Raw genomic sequence first — 24058 nt, 5'->3', positions numbered from 1 at the left:
GGTGACAGACTTTTTAGCAGGGCCTCTTGTGATAGGACAAGGGGTAGTGGTTTTAAAGTAAAAGAGGGCAGATTTAGACTAGATATAAAGAGGAAATTTTTTACAATGAGGGTGGTGAAACACTGGAACAGGTTGCCCAGAGAGGTGGTAGATGCCCCATCCCTGGAAACATTCAAGGTCAGGTTGGATGGGGCTCTGAGCAACCTGATGTAGTTGAAAATGTCCCTTCTCACTGCAGGGGAGTTGGAACTAGATGACCTTTAGAGGTCCCTTCCAACACAAACTATTCTATGATTCTAATGCAAGATGAGGTTTCCATGAAATGACATGACCTGTCAATGCAGTGAGAACTGCATTGAACTCATGGATCTCAGTGACCCTCTGAGGCTATAATGAAAGTACCTAGGTTTACAAATACAGAAAACTAAAATATAGAATCATAGAATCATAGAACGGTTTGGGTGGGAAGGGACCTTAAAGATCATCTAGTTCTAATCCCCCTGCCACAGGCAGGGACACCTTCCACTAGACCAGGTTGCTCAAAGCCTCATCCAACCTGGCCTTAAACACTGCCCGGGAGGGGGCATCCACAGCTTCTCTGAGCAACCTGTTCCAGTGTCTCACCACCCTCACAGTAAATAATTTCTTCCTAATATCTAATCTAAATCTCCTCTCTTTCAGTTTAAAACCATTCCTCCTCGTCCTATCACTACATGCCCTTGTAAAAAGTCCCTCTCCAGGGACTTTCCTGTAGGCCCCCTTCAGGTACTGGAAGGCTGCTAGAAGGTCTCCCCAGAGCCTTCTCTTCTCCAGGCTGAAGAACCCCAACTCTCTCAACCTGTCTCCATAGGATGATCCTAAAAATCATGAACACGTTTTTAAAATTCTGAGATTCTATTGTCTAGTAGCACATAATTACTAACAGTTAAAGAGGCAGGAGAGGTATTAAAAGTTTTGCTAGCACTTGTTTGATATGTTCTATCTAAATAAGTTCATTTCACCCATCCCATGCTCATGCTACAGATAATGCCTTTCTACCATATCATAATTTATTTATTTTTGTTGATGCACTCACTTCACAGAATTACTGGGTGAGAGAAAAACACCTATTTGCAATCTAATCAAGCAAACAAATATAATTATAGTTAACTGGTGTTTTCTTGCTTGCAGTTGTCTTATCTGTCTTTGCCTTGATTGTTTTTGCTAATCATAAATTCAGGAAAGTGAACTTTAGCTGGAACCCCCTCTCCCCAACAGATGCTAGCCTAAATGCTTAAAACAAATAAATTAGAACAACAGGAAGATCAAGACCAAAAAACTCATAGCTTTTGGCTGGAGATCATCTTAATGTTATATGTCTGCACTATCTGTCACAGAGCACAGGTATGGACTGATCTGCAAGGGCCACCACAGTGAAGTTATTTGTTTTATGTAGGCTTCAAACAGATACCACTGAGCAGGCTGGTAGTTTTTTAAAATACTTCCCAGGGACACTATGACCACTTCTAAAGTATTTAATGAAAGAGGCCACTGACTGTCCTCTGTCCTTCACAGTGTGGCTCCTCTCGCCATTACTAACCTCACTTCTGCCCCAGGATGAGTTGACTGTGTTCAAAGTACCTATGTGGACTAGTCCCAGGCATGTACCATCCTCCAAACCATGCCTATGTATTACCTAGGAGAGTACTGGCTGGCATGAGACTCAGCCATGCCAGACGCACTCAAATAATTGAACAAAACAGACACACAGGCTAGGAAACTTCATCTATCCATCCCCACTGCTTTTCTGCATGTATGAATCCAAGAAAATGTATGTCATCAAGATGCTGTTAGTTTTTCAGTGACATTCTTGCTGAATGGGAAAGCTGCTTTCATTGTTATAGATGAAAACTTCATTTTTAATAACTGTTAAAGCTCTGGTTTTCCAAAAGTTTTACCTAACACATAATTGGAAGGCACTGATTTTCCTACGTGAAAAATTTAATGACATGTTGCTATTTTTTAGATAAAATTCAACAGTAACAACTGTGTATTTCATCATAGTGGACAAGTAAGTGTTTGAAGAACAATTTATGTTTAGAACAACAGCTGACTATCAGGAGAAAAATAGAGAGACCTATCAGCTTCTTCCCAGGCCATGTTTTATATGATAATAGAAAAAAACACTAAAAAAATATGCTGTTCTGTTTATGCGGGGCAGTGAAATAAAATTTACCTATTACATTTTGTGCTTCTATCTATCTCTTTAACCTAAGTGATTCAACTCTCAGTTTTGGATTGAAAAAGTTTATTTAAAAATACTTTTATTTTTATTAAAAAATTCTACTTTATTTAAAAAGTTTAAACAGTAGAATTAAATGAACAGACATTGTATTTTAAAAAAAAATTATTTATTTAGCATTTCAAATTGTTAGCTTGAACAAATGCATGTTTTTGCTATGACACCACTGAGAGGACAATTTTTTGTTGCAAGAAGGCCTGGGAGATACAGATCAGAGCTACGTATTACCTGGTGCAGCATTCTGTTCTCAGCAATTTTTTTGATTGCGTGAGACTTTGTCTAAAGCTTAACAATATTGGTGGAAACGAGTGCAAATCTGAAATGAAGCATCAGCTATTAGAACAACTTCTTCCCCTTCTTCCCCATCTCTTTCTTTTGTGATATATCGAGCCAACCCATTTGTGTAGATCAAAAAAGTTCTCCCCTGTTTGGTCCTGCTCAGCCTTTTCCTCCTGTTAACATGATATGAGGCCCTGCCTTGTTCTGTTAGCAATGTTAGCCTTGGTCATCTGCTCTCCTGTGTCCCCCTGGATGTGAATACCTGTGTACATTGCAGTGCACTGTCTGTGTGCTTAAAGAAGACAACTCACATTGTGGTTTCATTTTTCCAATGCCGTATTCTCCTTTGTCCGTGACTGAGAATCTCATTTTTGTCACCTGTTTATGCCTGGGGGCATTATGAATTATGATTGCTGGTTGCTAAGGGTAAAGCTATGTGATGGGGCTTGAGCCAGCCTGGAGATTCAGTGATGCCTCCAGGGCAGTTTGACCCTCTCACTCTCTGTCCCATTTTCCTCTCTTTCGCCTGCAGTTTCTTGCCTTGCAATCCTGACTTCTCTATTGAGCTGGCTCTGTGCTTCCTCTGATCTTGCTCCAATCCAATGCAAACTTGCTCAATTAGTAGAAAATCAATCTAGTGGGGAAAAGAAGCGCATTTTTTTCTTCTGTGTTAGTGAGTTGTTTAGAGCTTGTTCAAATGTGCTCTAGAGATAGCATGGCAGGGGCAGGAAAGATGACGTAGGCAGGAATGTGTGTTTGCATGGGAACTTGGACTTCCTTTTTGATCACAGCAAATATTAAATGGGCTCATATGCATCGTGTAACCTCATACTCAGAACTGACTCAGACACACGTACAATTTACTTAAGGGTGACACATTACAGTGCATCAGCTGAATAGCAGTAAGGTGCAATAAACTCAGCCATGGATGAGACCTTTGTACTAGCTCCAGTTATTTGAATAATAACTCTCTGATAAATGCAACACTTGAACTTTGGTCAAATTCCCTTGTTCAGTAGGTTATTTGGAGTTGTAGCCTTCGGTCAGCAGAAAAATCAGTGGATGAATTCCAGTTTATGTAATTTGGCTAAAACAACTTTGTGCTTTAACTTAAATGCCCCTCATGCTTAGGCAGATAAAATTTGCCACTGGACACATTAGCCTCTTTCCATTGATTAGAGAAGGAACTTTGACCTTTACACCTAGAGCACTGAAGGAAGTGCAAATTGGGTGCCTAAGGCTGGGTGATTAGATCCTACTCATTGAGCATTCAAATAAAGATAGTTTACAGAAACAGAGAAAAGCTGATGTTGGAAAATACCTCTGGAGATGGTTCCATCCAAAGTTGCTGCTCAGGGCAGGGTCACCTAGAGCAGGTCAGGGCTGTGTCCAGTCAGGTTTTGAATATCTCCAGGGGTGGTGACTCTACAACCTCTCTATGTAATTTGTTCCAGTGTTCAATCACTCTTACAATTAAGAAGTTTTTTCTTATTCTTAAATAGGCTTTCTTGCATTTCAGTGTGTGCCCATTGCCTCATATGCTTTTACTGGGTACCACTGAGAAGAGTCTGGCTCTTTTTTCTTTACTCTTCCTCATCAGGTATTTATACATGTCATTCATAAGAACCCCCTGAGTCTTCTCTTCTCCAAGTTAAACAGTCCCAGCTCTCTCAGCCTCTCCTTGTACGACAGATGCTCCAGTTGTTAAGCCACCTTTGTTGCCCTTCATTGGACTCGCTCCAGTATGTCCATGTCTCTCTTTTACTGGGATCCCCGAACTGGACCCAGCACTCCAGATGTGTCTCACCAGTGCTGAGAAGAGGGGAAGGGTCACCTCCCTTAACCAGCTGATGATGCTCTTCCTTGTGCAGCCTGGGAGGGAGGACGTTGGCCTTCTTTGCTGCAAGGGCACTTTGCTAGCTCATGTTCAGCTTGTTGTCCACCAGGACCCTAAGATTCTTCTCCGCAAAGCTGATTTACAGCCAATTGGTCCCAAGCATGTACTGATGCACAGGTTTCAGCAAAGTCCCTCTTCTGTCAGGAAGTGAGCATCGATGCACTCCAGAAAACTCCTGGATTGCTTTTTTCCTGCTGAACTGTCCCTCCAGCAGATGCTGGGTTGGTTCAAGTCCCCCATAAGGACAAGGACCTGTGAGTGTGAGACTTCTGCCAGCAGCCTGAAGAAGGCCTCATCTACTACTTCTTTATGATCAGGTGGTCTGTAACACAACATCAATAACTTAGCTTAGATAATAATTTAAATCCAGGTAATTTCATTGTGGTATGGAAACATTTGAGATGTTTCCAGAAAGAATAATTCTCTTGCTAATAATCAAAAAAATATAAAAGAAAAACCAAAGAATGAAATATGAGTGGCACAACTGGGTAAGAGGCTCCTACGAAACCATCTGATTTAAGTGCAATTTTTTTACTATGTGTCATTTTAATATATCTTCAGTATATCCTAACTACACTGTTGATGAGTAGTTTAAAAGAAAACTTTCCAGGGCAAGGAACAAGTCTTCCTTTGTGTTTTGTATGGGAATTGTATCGATGCTGTAAACTATTAACAACTGTTCAGTTAGCTCAGCAAAAATGACTGAATCTGTAGAGTAACTTTGTGTAAACTCTACTTGTCCTTGAATTTTTTCTCATTTAAATATTCTGTCTCTGCAAGATAGTCTACAGAGGACAATGCAAATACATGTGCAGTGCATAAACAGTGTGAAATAATAGAAATGAAAGGCAGGGAACTAGGGTAAAACCCATCAAATCTGATAAAAGATGGTAAGTAATATAACATAGGACAATCGAATTAAGATGATGAAATGCTGTACTAGGAAGGTAAAATGATTTGATAGGTGGGATGTGGTTAATGAGGCAAGGCTTTATAATTGCAAAACTAAAATATTAGCACAGGGCAATGGGTAGAAGGAAGTAGGACAGCAACGACTGAGAAATCGTAGCAGTGAGGTTTTAAATTTTTCACTATGTCACTAATAATCCTTGATAGGTGTTGCTTTGAGATTCACGCAGATTTGAAAAGTTTAGTTCTAATTGCTTGGTTTCTGTGGCTTTCTTTTATTTTATTTTCCAGAACAGTGATATTCTGTCAAACAGGGAGCCCAGTGCTGTGACAGATTGGCTGGGGCAGACCTAATTGCAGCAGTTTAAGACACCATTGTTGCCAAGCCCTCCACTCCTCTGCGAGCTGTTCCTCACCTGTCTGAGGTGTGGGAGCACCAAATGTAGGTAAAAGCAGTCGCTCTGTGTCCGGCTAGAGGTCTGGCTGTCCCCACATCCTACTCTCAGCAGTGGCCAAGCGCCGGGATGGATATGTGATGGCACTTGGCTGTGTCTGTTTGCCTTCCAGGAGGGACAAGTTTGCACTGGCACGTCAGGCTCAGCTGCAGCCAGCAGGGAAGGCATTGGGCCCCTTAGTGCCCCACCATGGGCAGGAACATCCCAAGGAGGGGCAGGAAGCACAGTGGAAGATGTTCTTTTGATTAAAGCACATGAGCTTTGGTTTAAAACTAATGAGAGATTCAAAACAAGCCTCCACAAGGAGAGCAGACCGTGAAAGGAGATATTGCTGTAAATGAAATAGTATGAGTGACATCCTGTCACTGCAAAAGTCAGTGGCAAATGGCTATCTCCTTACCTGTACAATCTATAAAGAGCACATGTTAGTGTGTGGTTAACAACCTGGTTCTGAAAACATGCAGGGGGAAGCTTTTAAGTACCTCATTTGTCCATATAATTCAAGGAAACTGGTTTTCTTAGATGTGTAAAAGTTTGTGGGATTTAAGCCCAACAGTGTATTGCATGGGATGTGTGTCAAATTGATAGAACTGGGCATTTAATTTTACACTTACATTAATCTCTGTTATGAAAATATAGGAGGACTATGTGTCTCTAAAGGCAAAAGTGGTGTGAATACCACAGTACTGTGTAATGACAAACAAGCTGCATATGAGTTGATTAGGATTCCAGTTAAACATGAAGGCATCTATTTTGGTAAATCTTGCATGTCAAAAGCATTGAAAGTTCAGTTTGGAAATACACCTAAAGAGTATGAATGTGTTTTCCAACCACCTAAGCTGACTGCAAACCCAAATTCTTGGGACCTCCCGTTTCCAAAAGTGCTGAGCATGCCGTTAGGATCATCTCTTGCTTTATTTTGGCTCTGATCTTGGGTATTTTTCCAACACCAGAAAATACTGGAAATCAAATGGAAATTAAAAGCTGAAGGTGGAAGCTTTTTGAAAAATAGAAACCAAACCCAAAGATCTTTTTTAGTTTTGGATGAAGACTTAAGCATGGCATTTTGCGTGCTCTCAGTTTCTGGCTCTCTTTCCTATGCTGTCACATTGTATTGCTCTCATTATGAAATTAGGGAAGATTTACAAGGAGCAGTTTGTGGGTTTTGGGGCTGGGAAACATTTTCTCACATGGTGAGAAAAATGGAGAATAACTGAGGAGGTGGACAGTGGAAGTACTGTTTCTGGTAGCAATTAGAAAGAGATATTAGTGGATATGGGGGAATTCTCTGGGAAAGAAATTATAAAAACCGGTGTATGGTAATGATTTGCACAATCATTATATGGTTATTTGGAAATAACTGGGTAGTGATTATGCAAGTCCTTTATTTCTGTTTTGATTATACTTCTCAGTAAGAGTATAGGGAATGATATAATTTAGAAAAATAAGTGCCTAGTTGTGATTTAGACATGGTATCAAGTGCCTCCATGCTGTCTGGTTCAGGAAATGTCAGTCATTAGAGAACTTGGTGAACATGAAGCACAAGGACATTCCTGTCTGTAATTTTGTGACAGACAATGTTTCACAGCAGTCCCTTGTACCTATAGCATCGTGCCCAGAGCAGATGGACACCAACATGGCCAGCTCAGTTGCCTTGGCATTGCCCAACCATTTAATAAGTTTTAGCCTTGCTTTTGCCTATTGCAAATTGGGGACACCTATAAAACTACCAGATTCTTCTGCAGTAGAAGCCTATAGCACAGCACATAAAACTCTGAGCTGTGCCACCTCGCCCTCGGTGCCTGCCTGATTGCAGGACTATCCTTGAATTTAGAGAATACGACTACAGGAAATAAGGCAGAGGCTGTGTGTTAAGATATGTAAATAATGATTGCAGATGAAGTCATGTACATGGTGTAAGAGCTGAACATTTCTAAAAGCAGGGATCAACGTATTTTCTCTGCCCTTTCTTTGACAAATAAATAAGGATTTCTCTGTCCTCTGATTTCCAAACTAGATCTTACCCAACACTGGGAAAGTTTTGCTGTTATAACTATACTGACAAAATGTTCTAACGTAGGTGCAGATTTATCAGCAAAGGGAGACTGCTTATACTGCTTATACCAATTCCCTGAAGAAAATAACACTGGCAACCTCTCTTCTATCCATATTTTTGTTACTGTAATTAAGTTTGTGCTTGGATTTTTTGGCATAGGAATGAGCACAAAATAACACAGCTTTAACTGATAATCTATACTGACATATAAGTTTTGCCTTGGAGGAAAGTACCTCCTTGCCCTCCCACCTTGACTTCTTAATCTGAATTTCTTACAAATGTAGAGACAGCTTCCACTGTTTTCTTGACACTTTATTTTTGGTGATGGGTGTTGACTTTTCTCATTTTAACCTTCAGTAAATGTGAAGAGAACAGAAGTTAGGTCTATAGGAACACAGACAGGAGGGAGGCATAAAGTTGCCTTATTCCTCTGTACTACCATTCCTAACATTTTCCCTCTTTCCGCTGCTTATATCAGCTGTGATCAGGAGGAGAAACAAGATTATTTCAGTGTTTGTGAAGCAGAAGCAGAGGCAGCATGTGTAGAGGCAGAAATATTTCAGAATAAAGAAAAAGAAGTTTAAAGATTCTTACTTAAACCTGCCAGTAACTTTTATTTGAGTAAATGACTTCTCAGTCTTGTTGCCATGTTTCTATTTAGCCCAGGATACAGCTATTGCCTTGAAATGAACTATTCATTTTTATTTCAAATAACGTTTATCATATCACTTCTAGGATTTTACAATAAGGACACTGTTAGAGAAAGTAGAAGGACTCCACCTAGCAAAATCAGGACAGCATGTTTTCCTGTCCTTTAAGATCAAACATAGATTAGTCTCCTGCATTTGCTTCACCCCCCTGTGTAAATATGTAAAAACACAGACTGGATTATTAAGTTTACCTTGTTCAGTCACTCTGGTGACACTGATACATCTGTCAGCCCCCTAGAGTTCTGTAAAAGATAAGATTAGTAAGAAAATAAAGTTCAAGTGTCAGAGCTTTGGTAAACAACCAAAGCCAAAGGAAGTCCATTGGGGTGAAATTGCTTAAAACAGACATGTCAAGTAGCCATTTAAATTTCAGACCTTGGATTTAGAGTGCAAATAGGCAGAGGGGAAAAAAAAAGGCAGGCAATGTGTCCCTAATTCAGATATGCCAATGAATGAGAAGAACTTTTATGAGACTTCTCCTAAGCTTTCCTACTGCTGTGGTCTTGAGACCTGGTCTGTCCTTCAGCCGGTTTTCTGCCTCTGGGCTTTTTATCATATGGACACTACTTTTACCTCACATAATATTGGCTTGGGCAGGGTGCTTGCTCCTACCCTTATTGATAGTCCTTTCTAAAAGATATGCTAATACTATTACATTAAGGAGAAGTAAGATTGCATTCTTCACAGGGGAGAAATGGATGGCCTTGCAGCCCTTTGCTCATGCACAACCTTTTGCAGAAGCAGGAGTTGCAGGGACGATGCCCATGACTGCAATAGCTGTGAGAGCAATACGAACTGTAGCTGCGTCCCTGAAATTAAGAGAAGCCACAAGGCCTGGGAGAGACAAAAACAATCTGTCACCCTGACTGGAACTGTGCTTAGCAGCTGCCATGCTCAACTGTTCACTTCACTCCTGGTTACTTACCCTGTGTGAGCTACTTTTCTCTTGAGTAGCCGAGTAAAGTGCTTTGCCCATTGAGTAGGTTTAACTTTAAAAACATGGTGAATATACAGATTTCTAAGGACTGTGTAGATTTTGAACTTTGAGAGCTGCTTCTTTTTGAAGCTCAGGACAACAGACAGAACCAGCTCTTGTCGCTGTCAAGAGTCTTCTGGAATTCCTACTGGTTTAAAAGGAACTGGGGATCACAGAAGGCAAAGAGAAAAGAAATCTGGTCTTCCTTTCAGAGCTATAAATCTCTAATTCCCTTTGATCTTTTGCTCAGCATTTGATTAAATGTTTGAATGTAGACTGGACCACCTGACTGGAGGCAGTTTGCAATAATTCTGTACTGGTGCTATGTGCTTCAGTCTACCTCTGTAGTCTTACAGACCAGGATACAAGGACTTGGTGGTGTCATCATTCATAAGTAAGAGGCTATTGAAGGTCAGTTTCACACTTCTTTTAATATTTTCAGAGGCAGTTCTCCAGGTGTAATAAATTCTGTATTGGTTCATTGTACCGAAGCAACACTGTAAAAATAGTCTCTTAGCATTAATATTTACAGTTGTGGTTACAGGGGGAAGTACCTTATACTCATTACTCAAGACTGATGTCAGCAGTGTTTCAGTTTGAGATGTACTTTAACCATGATCTCAGACCTAGATAACCTAGATCAGAACATCTCTCCAATGTCAGGATTTTTAATCCTGCTGTGACTTCCACAGCGAGTCTCCTTTTCATAATGAGTCAGACACTCAAAGACACTCCCAGATATGAAAGTCTCAGATCTAACTCCCTGCCTTGCTGTTACTTCTACAGACTTAAATCTAGCTCTGATAAGTGAGACACAGGCTGCACCTATGCTGCTGAATTAAACAACACCACAGCGTTCCCAGGCACTTGCTGGAATAATCCCTGGCGCTGTTTTTGCCCGGAATAACTAGTATTTTCTCAAACAGTTTCCAGGCACAGCGTGGGGCTTAGCACATGCCAGGGACCATACTTGCTATGGCAGTTTGGATGACCCTGTTCTGAAGACTAAGAGAACTTAGTAGAAGAAACATGGCCGCATTGTGCCAGCTGATCTCGGAGCCAGAAAAAGGCCCTGGCGTGTTTCCTTTACTAGTATAGGTATAGATATAGCCTCAGGGTTTTCATCTTTGGCTCTGTGATTTGTTAGGAAATGTTTTCCTTTGGATAAGGCAGCAAGATGAATCACTTTATCGGTTTGTTTTTTGACTTGGAACTGGGTAGAAGCTAAAGATCTCATGATACTTTTCAATAGAAAAACAGGAAGAGCCCACATGTCCTAGGTTATGTTTTATGTCTCAGTTGCTAGTATTTGAAATGCAAACTACTTTTCTTTAATCATTGTGTTGTTGCTGTTCGGTTCTTTACATTTCAGGGTGTTTTGCCATATTAGAAGCATGGCAGGCCAATGAAAAATTCTATTTGATTCTCTTTTGTTCAATTCTGTGCCCAGTATTTGTTGTTTTCATAGGATATTTAATTCCAAAATGAATATAACCATTTTCTGAATGATCTTGTGAAAGAACTGTTATTAATGCCTGATACCCACTATATTAAGCAAGAGATGAAGATAGTTTCTCTCTCATAAAGAGATACTGTTGAAACACTGGAAGAGGTATCTGTATTTGTACCTCTAGGGATCAAGGGCCAAGCAGAAAGTTTTGGTATTTATGGTGAGGCAGTGAGGCAGGCAAATTGAAATTCACCTTTGGTATTCCGCTGCAAATTTGGTTTATTTTATGTAATATCATGTAGATATTTGGAGAGCCATGTGAATCCCAGCAACCTGGGCGGAGCTCAGGACCATCTGCCTGGAGGCACTGGAGGGGTTTGTCCCTGTTGCTTGAAGCTGATGAGGGATGTGTGGATGGGGGATGACATTTTGGCCTAGCTCATTCCACAGTGGAGGGAGAGCTGTGGCAAGCTGATGTGAGCCCAATGTACAACTCCTACCTAGGAGAATCTCATCTGATCAGATTACAAGGCCCCTTTCTCCTCAGTTACGACAGTGTCAATCTGAAATTTCAGGACATCTATACTAGTGAGCAGAGGGAAAAAACTGGCTCATAGCAAACAAAGCTTTGGGTCATGTAGCCCATTGCGCCATCAATGCAAGATTATCTCTCTTGAACATCAGTCTTGAGTGGATTCACTGTCTCAAATAAAAGGGTTTCTACTCCTGCCTTTTGCGAGATTTTCCATTGTCAGAAGAATTTTCCTAGTAAATTTCATTTGATCTTTTAAAATATTAGCTTGCTTTTCTTATTTGCCCTCATGTTATCCTCTGTAACTCTTTCTACTCCGTGCACTCCAAAAGGGAGAAAATGGATCCCAAACCAGCCATATCTCAAATCTGGACTCATGTCACGGTTTAAAGCTGGGCTGGCTATTAAACCTGCAGCAGACGCTCTCTGTTAACCCTCCCCCCCCACCCGAAGGGAAAGGGAAAAGGGAGAGAGACTTACGGGTTGGAAAGTTAAAACAGTTTTAATAAACTATATAATGAAAAAGAGTATAATAATAATATTGGAATAATCAAATATATACAAATATATATACAAAACCAAGATCGAGCTCCCCCGATGTCGGCAACGTCACCACCGGCACTGCAGGGCAGGCTCCGGGAAGGCCCAGGCTGGGCCTAGCGACGGTCGAGAGCTGGATTCAGGGATGCACAGATCAGGATCGGGGGCAGCAGGAAAACAGACGGAGTCCTCCTTGGACACCGGCCATAGCAGAAAGAGAGCAAGAGCAGCGAGACCCTCGTGATCCCCCCGCTTTATACCGAGAATGACGTGTATGGGATGGAATACCCTCGTTGGTCAATTTTGGGTCACCTGCCCTGTCTGCTCCCCCCTGCAGCTGCGACCCCCCTTCGGCTTTTCACTTGTAAGCAGTGAGGAATTCAGCAGTGACCTTGGTTTCTCTAAGAATAAGTACAGCAAGAGCCTTACTGCACAACATCCCTACCGGTGCCTCAGTGATAACTACAAACTTTGAGCGTTATCAGTCCTGGAAGCAGACACTGTCTGCAAAACATGTAGTTAGTTTCAGAAAGTGCAGTTACTTAGAGGAGACTTAGCTGAAAGTAAAAATCACTGAAAGGAAAATCGGCCTGGTTTAGGCCAAACCAAGACATTCCACCCCTTATTCCATACCATTCACGTCATACTCAGATCACCACTACCTTTTCATTTTAAAATATATACAGATAACATTAGTTTATGATTCATTTCTATACAGAAAAAAAAGTTCATCAAGTTCATTTAGTTCAGGATTGTGGGTTTCCATCTGGCTAGGAGTCTCCCAGGGTAGGAGAGATGGTATGAGCTTTGTCACAGTTCGTGCCCACGGGTTGCAGGTTAAAGAAGTCAGTCTCGAGGAGGTTACTGGACGCCACTTGCAGCTAGCTCTATTCCCATCACCACTGCTTCATCCTGAAAGACACTTATGAACACTGTTAGTATTATGCAGCAATTAACATCATGCAGTTCAGAATTAAGTATTCTCACCCAAGATCAGATCACCTTCAGGGACACATCGGACTCCACCATCCTGCAGCATCACCCACCAAGTACATCCAGGTCCTTGAGCAAAAGCAATCCCATGAATGGGTTTACCTTTGCCCGTAGCAGGAAGAACCCAGACAGTTTTTCCCAACAGATTTCTTTCATGCACCACAGGGACTTTATCTCCTTCTACTGTATGTAGAAGGTCTGACTGAGCAGGGCCAGCTCGGTTGATAGATCCTCTGGTGTTAACTAACCAGGTAGCTTGTGCCAAATGCTTATCCCAGTTTTTAAAGGTTCCACCCCCCATTGCTTTTAGGGTAGTTTTTAACAGCCCATTATACCGTTCAATTTTCCCAGATGCTGGTGCATGATAGGGGATGTGATATACCCATTCGATGCCATGCTCTTTGGCCCAGTTATCTATGAGACTGTTTTTGAAATGAGTCCCATTGTCCGACTCAATTCTCTCTGGTGTGCCATGTCGCCACAAGATTTGCTTTTCGAGGCCCAGAATAGTGTTCCGGGCAGTGGCATGGGGCACAGAGTATGTTTCCAGCCATCCGGTGGTCGCCTCCACCATGGTAAGCACATAACGTTTACCCTGGTGTGTTTGAGGGAGTGTGATATAGTCAATTTGCCAGGCCTCCCCATATTTATATTTCAACCACTGCCCCCCATACCACAAAGGTTTTAACCGTTTGGCTTGCTTAATTGCGGCGCATGTTTCACAATCATGGATAACCTGTGCAATAGAGTCCATAGTTAAGTCCACCCCTCGGTCACGAGCCCATCTGTATGTTGCATCTCTCCCTTGATGACCTGAAGTGTCATGAGCCCACCGAGCTAAAAATAGTTCACCTTTATGTTCCCAGTCCAAATCTATTTGGAACACTTTAGCATCCTGATCCGCTTGTTGGTTGTTTCGATGTTCCTCAGTTGCCCGACTTTTAGGTACGTGAGCATCTACATGACGTACCTTCACGACTAGTTTCTCTAGCCGAGCAGCAATATCTTGCCACAGTTCAGCAGCCCAAATAGGTTTACCTTTACGCTGCCAGTTGCTTCGCTTCCACTGCTTTAACCACCCCCACAAGGCATTTGCCACCATCCATGAGTCAGTATAAAGATACAGCCTTGGCCACTTTTCTCGTTCAGCAATGTCTAAAGCCAGCTGGATGGCTTTTACCTCTGCAAATTGACTTGATTCACCTTGTCCTTCTGTGGCTTCTGTGACTCGTCGTATGGGACTCCATACAGCAGCTTTCCACTTCCGATGCTTTCCTACAAGACAGCAGGATCCATCGGTGAACAGGGCATACTGCTTCTCATCCTCTGGTAGTTCATTATATGGTGGGGCTTCTTCAGCACGTGTCACCTCCTTTTCTGGTGGCATTCCGAAGTCTTTGCCTTCTGGCCAGTCCATGATCACTTCTAAGATTCCTGGGCGATTAGGGTTTCCTATTCGAGCCCTCTGTGTAATTAATGCAATCCATTTACTCCATGTAGCATCAGTTGCATGATGAGTAGTGGGAACCTTACCCTTGAACATCCAGCCTAGTACTGGTAATCGAGGTGCCAGGAGAAGTTGTGCTTCAGTACCAATTACCTCTGAAGCAGCTCTAACTCCTTCATATGCTGCCAGTATCTCTTTTTCAGTTGGGGTGTAATTGGCCTCGGAACCCTTGTATCCTCGACTCCAAAATCCTAGGGGTCGACCTCGAGTCTCCCCTGGCACTTTCTGCCAGAGGCTCCAGGTAGGACCATTGTCCCCAGCTGAGGTGTAGAGCACATTTTTAACATCTTGTCCCATACGGACTGGTCCAAGGGCTACTGCATGCACAATCTCTTGTTTAATCTGTTCAAAAGCCTGTCGTTGTTCAGGGCCCCACTGAAAATCATTCTTCTTTCTGGTCACTTGATAAAGAGGGCGTACAATCTGGCTGTAATCTGGAATATGCATTCTCCAGAAACCCACAACACCTAAGAAGGCTTGTGTTTCCTTTTTGTTAGTTGGTGGGGACATAGCTGTTATTCTGTTGATCACCTCTATCGGGATCTGGCGACGCCCATCTTGCCATTTAATCCCTAAAAACTGGATCTCCCGGGCAGGTCCCTTGACCTTGCCTCTTTTTATGGCAAAACCAGCTTGCAGAAGAATTTGGATTATTTTCTCCCCTTTGTCAAAAACTTCTGCTGCTGTATCACCCCACACAATGATGTCATCAATGTATTGCAAATGTTCTGGAGCTCCACCCTTTTCTAGTGCAGTCTGGATCAGTCCGTGGCAAATAGTAGGACTGTGTTTCCACCCCTGGGGCAGTCGATTCCAGGTGTACTGGATACCTCTCCAGGTAAAAGCAAACTGTGGCCTGCTCTTTGGTGCCAAAGGAATAGAGAAAAATGCATTAGCTATGTCTATGGTGGCATACCACTTGGCTGCCTTTGACTCCAGTTCGTATTGAAGTTCTAGCATGTCTGGCACAGCAGCACTCAGCGGTGGCGTAACTTCATTTAGGCCACGATAGTCCACAGTTAATCTCCATTCTCCATCAGACTTTCGCACTGGCCATATAGGACTATTAAAGGATGAGCGAGTCTTACTAATCACTCCTTGATTTTCTAATTGTCTAATCAGTTTATGAATGAGGATCAGGGAGTCTCGATTGGTGCGATATTGTCGTCGGTGCACCGTGGTAGTAGCAATTGGCACCTGTTGTTCTTCAACCTTCAGCAACCCCACAACAGAAGGATCCTCTGAGAGGCCAGGCAAGGTAGACAGCTGTTTAATGTCCTCAGTCTCTACAGCTGCTACACCAAAGGCCCATCTATATCCTTTTGGGTCCTTAAAATACCCGCTCTTGAGGTAGTCTATGCCAAGGATGCACGGAACATCTGGGCCAGTCACAATGGGGTGCTTTTTCCATTCATTTTTAGTTAGGCTCACTTCGGCCTCCAATACAGATAACACTTGAGATCCTTCTGTTACTCCTGAAATACTGATAGGTTCTGCCCCTTTATGATCCGATGGCATTAGGGTGCACTGTGCACCAGTGTCTACCAAGGCTCGATACCTTTGTGGTTTTGATGTGCCAGGCCATCGAATCCACACAGTCCAATAAACTCGGTTGTCCCTTTCCTCCACCTGGCTGGAGGCAGGGCCCCCCTAATTAAGAAATGGATTCGTGCTGCTCACAGGGACTGGACCTTCATTTCTCCTATTCACATTTGGGAAAAAGGAATTTGAGGCCCATCTACCCTGACTGGGGTCCTGCTCACTGGTAACTGGAGCAGCCATCCTCCTAGAAAAATTCTCTCTGGTATTTCTTTTAGCTTGCAACTCACGTACTCGTGCCTGTAGGGTACTGGTAGGTTGTCCATGCCATCTGTTCATGTCTTCCCCATAACCACGCAGGGCAAACCGCAGGATACCTCGTGACGTGTTCCGTTTCCTTTGAGCTGGTCCTGTAGGAGGGCGTTTTCTCTTAACGGCTGCAACGCGGGCCTGTGTAGGTAGAGAGTCAAGTTTATTCTCTATCCTGGACAGTTTGTCTGACAGTTGTTTAAATGAGTCCTTGTTTTCCTTAGTCAGTTTTTCCACAGCTGAGATGCGGGTCTGCAGTGGGGAAGAAATACTATCTTCATACTGTTGCATACAGTTAGCCATTTCACCCACAGTAGAACGTGCCATAGCATCTTCTCCCCATACTAATATTGACAATGTATGGGTATATGTCGGTGGAGCATTCTTCACAACCTTCCGGAACATGGATCGGTTGCATTCCACTTCATCAGGATCTACAGGATCTACAATTTCCCGTGGGTGTCTATAAATGATCTCTTGCACAGCTAGTTCTCTAAGGTAGTTAATACCTTTTTCTATAGTGGTCCATTTGCTTAGGTGGCTCATAACATCATCTTTATAGGGATACCTGCTCTTTACAGCTGACAAGAGTTGCCTCCAGAGACTGATAGTGTTTGACTTTCTTGCGAGCGCCTTACCAATACCACCATCTCTGGACAGGGATCCCAACTGTCTGGCTTCTCTACCGTCTAATTGCATGCTATCTGCCCCATTATCCCAGCATCGGAGCAACCAGGTAATAATTGGCTCACCATCATAATGGCTGAAATCTTTCCTTATATTTCTCAGGTCCTTCAGGGATAAGGAGTGGTAGGTTATCTCTACATCCGAGTCCTCCTCCTGTGATAGTTCTGCTTTAGAACGACCTTTCTTCTGTGATGGGTCTGCTTTAAAATGACGATCAAGGGAACCCCCATCTGTGTCAGGCCCTGACTCTGCCTGAGAAGGGCCCTCACCTGGGTCCTGTGATGGCTCTGCCTTAGAAGGCTCTGAGTCATCATCCTCCTCTTCACGAGCTGATTTCTTTTGGTATTTCTTCCTGGTTACAGGAGCAATTGGTACAGATTCGTTAGATGCTGGGGTCTGAGTAGATGCAGTGGCTGTCGTGGGAGTGCTGAGACTCGTTAGAGTCTGAGTATCTGCAGTGGCCATCTTGGGGGGTGTAGCAGCTGTGGTGCAGGCTGCCGAGGTTTCAGTGGATTTAGTGGCTGTAGCGGCAGCACATGCTGTAGGATCTGAGGTGGCTGCACAACACCTACAACTGTCCCTGCACCGATATTTAATCTTATCCCACATCAGAAACACATTCAGGACAACCGAAAATAAAAACATGCCACCTAGACAGCACCATCCTAATTTCACAAAATCTAGAGGAATCAGCTTGGCAGAAAAGGAGAAGGTACTATTTCCCGAAGTAAAATTGGAAGTGTAATCATTAACAGAATCAGCTAAAGGACGCCCGGAGTCCGCAGATAAAATCGCTGCTACTGCGGTCAGAATAGTAACAGCCCAGTTTATCACGACATAAATCAGTATGAAACGCCATAACAAAACAATGCACATTGACCAGTGCCCAGCAGTGATAAACCGCACATAAACAGTAACAAACAGCGCATACGGCAAGTAAGGTATCATTACACTTAACTCTGTAAAAGGCTTTATAAAGAGATGAGATAACACAGCGCTCAAAAATGACATTACCATCTTCGCTATCTGTTTTAATTTCCAACCCCACGTAAATCTCAAAGGAAGAAATCTGATACTCTCTCAGCTGAGCTCTCTGGGTCTCCTCCCGCCAGAGCCGGGATTCGACTTATCAGAGCAACCTGTTGGAGCTTCTCTCGAGCCCCACGTTGGGCGCCAATAAATCTGTCACGGTTTAAAGCTGGGCTGGCTATTAAACCTGCAGCAGACGCTCTCTGTTAACCCTCCCCCCCCACCCGAAGGGAAAGGGAAAAGGGAGAGAGACTTACGGGTTGGAAAGTTAAAACAGTTTTAATAAACTATATAATGAAAAAGAGTATAATAATAATATTGGAATAATCAAATATATACAAATATATATACAAAACCAAGATCGAGCTCCCCCGATGTCGGCAACGTCACCACCGGCACTGCAGGGCAGGCTCCGGGAAGGCCCAGGCTGGGCCTAGCGACGGTCGAGAGCTGGATTCAGGGATGCACAGATCAGGATCGGGGGCAGCAGGAAAACAGACGGAGTCCTCCTTGGACACCGGCCATAGCAGAAAGAGAGCAAGAGCAGCGAGACCCTCGTGATCCCCCCGCTTTATACCGAGAATGACGTGTATGGGATGGAATACCCTCGTTGGTCAATTTTGGGTCACCTGCCCTGTCTGCTCCCCCCTGCAGCTGCGACCCCCCTTCGGCTTTTCACTTGTAAGCAGTGAGGAATTCAGCAGTGACCTTGGTTTCTCTAAGAATAAGTACAGCAAGAGCCTTACTGCACAACATCCCTACCGGTGCCTCAGCGATAACTACAAACTTTGAGCGTTATCAGTCCTGGAAGCAGACGCTGTCTGCAAAACATGTAGTTAGTTTCAGAAAGTGCAGTTACTTAGAGGAGACTTAGCTGAAAGTAAAAATCACTGAAAGGAAAATCGGCCTGGTTTAGGCCAAACCAAGACAACTCAATACAAGATCCGGATTTCACAGGCTAGTTTGAAGTGCTGGGATGCAATTGTGTCCTAACTGTGTCATGACTCATCTTTGCAACACATAGTTAACTCTTTCTCATCTTCCTAATCTTTTTCAGTTCCCTATCACATACAATGAGAAGATAGAACATACAGGATGTTAGAGCTGCTCAAGCAAGTTTAGCGGTATTTTAATTTGACTTTGTTTATGGGGGAAGAAAACACATAGGTTTAAATCATGATATTAATGGGAATATTTACAGAAGCTTTCAAAATTGGATTCCAGTCTTCTTTCTTCTCTTAAGTGCATATTTCTGAATGGTAAAGATAATAATAGACAAATATCTCCTCAATTGGCAAGGTAAGCATGATGTTATCAGAGAAATGTTCAGTTTAAACTAATATGCAGGGATAGTGGAAAGGCAGAGGTCTGCACTTCAGGTTAGCAAGTCATCCACCTTGAACATCAAGGAAGGCTTGCACTGAGCACTGCCAATTCCATTGCAGAGCTCAGAGTTTTAGTTTTTACCAACAATTTGATGACAGAAGATGGGGCTTGAACAATCAAAGCACTTAACACTTCTTTTTTGAGAAACAGTCAGTGTCTTTAAGTGTTGTGCTTAATTTACTCAGTCTGTTTTACTGTATTTGCAAACTCCCAGTGGCAAGCTAGGGGTGCTCCATGTTGAGCCATGTATTGATAAAAGCACAGTAATGAGCTGTGGGTATCTTTTTTTTTTTTTGTACCCAACAAGTCTTGGAAAGCAGTCTTATACTAAATGTTAAATACCCGTTTAAAAAAAAAGTGTCAGTGGGCACCAAGTCTCTGGATGTTGGCATACATGATGCTCTCACCTCTTGCCATAGTATGCTTGGGCATCTAAAGATAACTGATTTACTGCCATGCTCATTGCTGCGGAAGGAGCTCTTAGACATGTTTGTGATTTCAGTGCTATATCTCTGTTGCCTTTCTGTAGGCTTGTCTGCATAGCTGAAAAGGTGTTTGGTTTTTTTTTTAACCCGAAAGGAACTAATGCACTCAAGTTATGCTAAGGTAAAAATCCAACCCAAACCAGGCCCCTTGCTTTCATCTCCAGAACAAGCATGTAAGGTCACTGCTGTACATCAGTGAGTTCCCCACATCCCATATTTCCAACTAGGTTTCAGGCACCTGCAATTCTCACTCCTGAAACACTGTGATTTTTGACCAGCATCCTTCTTCATCCACAGCCATTGTCATTTAGCAGTAGAGAAAAAGTAGTAGAGAAAAGGTTTTTGAAAGAGACATGTGAATATTTTGTCTAATCTAATCTCATGCTTCACTGTGAGCAAAGGTAGATAAGCTTCCCTCAAAGTGGCAGAGCAGAACCTGCTGTCAGCTGCTGAGAAAGGGTGTCTGTATGGGTGCGAGAGCCTGACTGACTCTCCTGGCCCTCTTAGAAAGACTCTGTGTCCTTCCATCCTTTGCCCTCCAACTATGTTTCTAAATACTGTCTTGCTCAATTTACCCATGTGCTGACTTCCCTTGTTCAATTGGCTAAGGTGCTGCGAGGGCCATAATAAACTGTATGAAAGAGGCTCCCCCTTTTTACTCTGCTATATAAGACCCATGCACAGCCCATATGCAGCTCTCAAAGCCTTATGGCTACTGATTAATGGACTTCTTCCCCCAACATTATTTCTTCATCTCTGATTGAGTTGTCTCTCAGTGCTGAAGCTTTCAGGTTGTTATGGAGGGAGGTTAGACATTCAGGAAAGTGTCCAAGGTGAGGCATGAAGCACAGTATTCAATGTTGCACAAGACAGATGTACAGTTTTCAGGAATGCCTCCCAAAGCATTTGATGAGCAGTACATTGCCAGTGCGGGTGGCTCTGGACTCCACTAACATTATTTTGAGAAGTCAGATGCTGAAGGTCTCCCTTAGATCATGCCACTGGGTGAAAAGAGAGAGCAATTGGTTCATCTTTCAATGTCGTCTTTTGTTTGTTTGCTTTTCTTCCACTTCAGTGACATAAATTGATGGTCTCTGGCAGAAAGGTAGTAGTAGTGTCACCTGATGCTCCCAAATCCTTTGATTATCTGGCAGCTGTTTAAAGTGCAGCTTTATGCTGAAAAATTATTCTAAAAATGGCACTGTGGGGTTCCGTGCCTATTATCTCTAAATTATTTCCATATCAAACGTCTTCTGTGAACAATGAAAAAGACACTTAATTTTGTTCCTGCCTGCCAGCCCCTGTGAACATAATCTGGGCTTGAAGTTCACACTTCCCTTTTCTTCTCCCATGTGATTGCCAGTAATGGAGTGCTCGACGGGCCAAATTAAGCCTTCAGTTGTACCATAGCAAGTCTACTGTCTTTGAACTGGACCTCAGTGCCACCTGTAAAGCCCTGTTTTCTGCAGTTTTGCTCAGGTGACTGGAACCTATTAGGCAGCTTTGTTGATGCATGACAATAGGAAATACAAATCAGATCCCCGTGTCTTTGCTGCTTTTGTCGTGTGAACAGAGATGGAAAGCAGAAATTTTTATTTTTTCTTCTCTAAAGCAGAATGCACAGGATGCAGGTCTGTTGGGGAAAATGTCATAAATTTTATGTAGTATTTTTCAGATCAAAATTGTACTTTTGCAGAAGAAGAATACTTCCCATATGACACAGTCTTAACTGATTTGTTTTGCTTTTTTTCATATTTTGCATGTTGTTCTTGCTCAGTATGAACTACTCAGTCTTGTTTTTCCTGTTATACTTGTTCTTTTGTACTCTTTTTGTACTCTTTTGTAGTTCTCTCTAATCTTGTCACAGAATATACATCCCATTTGATGAATACACCTTCCCACCTCTCTCTAGGTTCAAGAACATTTGCTGTTCAAACTGGTCTGCACTTTATTTCCTTACTTGAAGTACTGAAATATATTTTATACATATATACATACAGCAATGCATATGTTGTAGGTGTAGCAAAAGTGTGGATGCTACAACATATTTTTCAAATAGTTGTTTTCACAAACCAAATCCCAAATATTCAGAAATGGTAAAAGTGTTAGTAGATCCCAGCAGTAGTGCTTCAGCAGTCAAAGAGAGTGATACGACAGGAAGTGCATGCAATTCAAAACAGTCTTTCTTTCTTGGTGGATATTTTGACCAGATTGTGGAGAAGAAAGATAACAAAACTTAAAAATCAATAAACCCCATTTTTCAAAAAAGGGTCTGGTAGACCTTGTTTGGCTGCTGACTTTCCCCATTCAGGATGGCCAGCTAGACTAATATGTTTAATGTGACTAGTTCTTTGCCAAATTGCCTGTACCTAAGGACGCAAGGAAGATACAGAAAAATGCATCCTGATTTCTGGTCTCCAGAGAAGCCCACCAGTATGCTTGCATACAAGAGAGACAAAAACAACATAAAAGCATAAAAGAAAAAATGAAGTAATTTCAGAAAATCATGCTTACTTTGAATTCTAGAGGTTTAGTCTTGTTTGCTTCAAATAATTAGCTGCAGACCCTCCATGGTGGCCTCCAGACTTGCTAACTTCCCAAGCACTTCTTTGAAGGTGGGTCCGGGCTTCATTTTTCACATGTGAGGTGAATTCCTGGGTATATTTAGCAGCATGTCCTTTCAAGTAGTTCTCTGAGGAAGTGGCTGTTGGATAACATTGCCTAGCGTAAGGTGGGGAAGGGGACAGAGTAAGGTCACTGTGTAGCTGTGGGGCCCAGATTTGTATAGGGGCAATTTTATCATAGGGACTGTGCTGTATATTGGCTGGGTAACTTGACACACAGAAAACCCACAAAGCACAGAGCTTGTCAAAAGGAATGCAGAGGAATGGTTTAGGCTTCATTCTGCAATGTGTTCACAGAGGTGCAAAGACTACGTGAGAAGAGGGATGTTAAGTCTGCCAGGACAGTGGCCACTCCTGTCTTCCTTACTCCTCCTGAGCACATACCCATCACATCTGTGGTGATGGCAATAGCACAGACATCTGAAAGTCACATCAACTGTACAAACTGAACTGACAGAACTTCATTATATAAGTGGCTGCTGAAGGGTGTTGTTGATGGAAATGGGTTTTGCCACTCTTTGTATAACATTGCTTCTAATCACTGCTCTTCTAACAGACAAAAAAAAAAAAAGTACAAGGGAAACTGAAAGGGTCCATCCTCAAATTACTACATGAGATGGTGTGGAGTGCTATAAAAATGTCTATATTCTATGCCTCTCCTCTGGCAAAGTTGTGCATAACTCACCGGTGGCTCCATCACTCATAAGCAAAGCACTCATCCCAAATGCATGGCCATAAAATCCTTATAGTGCCTTGCAAAGTGTTGTATGCTATAAAGTTTTTATAACCATGCATTTGGGATGACCACATTACATCACCAGATATTTTCCCCATAAAGATTTTGGCTTACTGCTGCTCTATGCCAACTAACCTTTACAGGTGGTTCCTAGAATTGCTAAAAGATCCCTGCTTTGTTTTTTTGTTGTCAGCATGAGTTTAATGTACTCCTTTTGTTTCATTAAGTCCCAGACTTAGGCTGCAGGGGAAGTGGAATAGTGCAGTCAATACATGACTGGATTTGCTTTCTAGTTATATCAATCACATTGTCTCACTCCATTATTAAACATTTATGCTGTGGTAATGTTTGCATAGGACAGCTGATATACAAGCCCAGGCACAGCAGCAGTGTGCATGGGGTGTGTATCATAGGATCTGGTTTGTATGCTGTCAGCCCTTGGGGAATCTATACCTCTTAGAGGTTTCATTGTGTAAAGCTCTAATATATGCTAAAAAGATACTTCCTGTCTTAATTTTTTTTTTACTCTCCATTTGTTTCTTGGCTACTTTTCACTTGGAGTGAAAAAAGAAATGAAGGACCCCAACATTCATGAGTAGCATGAATTTACTTTGGCTTAATTAGTTCTGACACTGCACCTTCTGACCATGTTTCACTATCTATAAAAGGGGAATAACA

Source organism: Nyctibius grandis, chromosome 1 (assembly GCF_013368605.1).
Source record: "Nyctibius grandis isolate bNycGra1 chromosome 1, bNycGra1.pri, whole genome shotgun sequence".
NCBI lineage: Eukaryota > Metazoa > Chordata > Aves > Nyctibiiformes > Nyctibiidae > Nyctibius > Nyctibius grandis.
The sequence above is the reverse complement of the archived record's forward strand: the minus strand, read 5'-3'. Positions refer to the sequence as shown.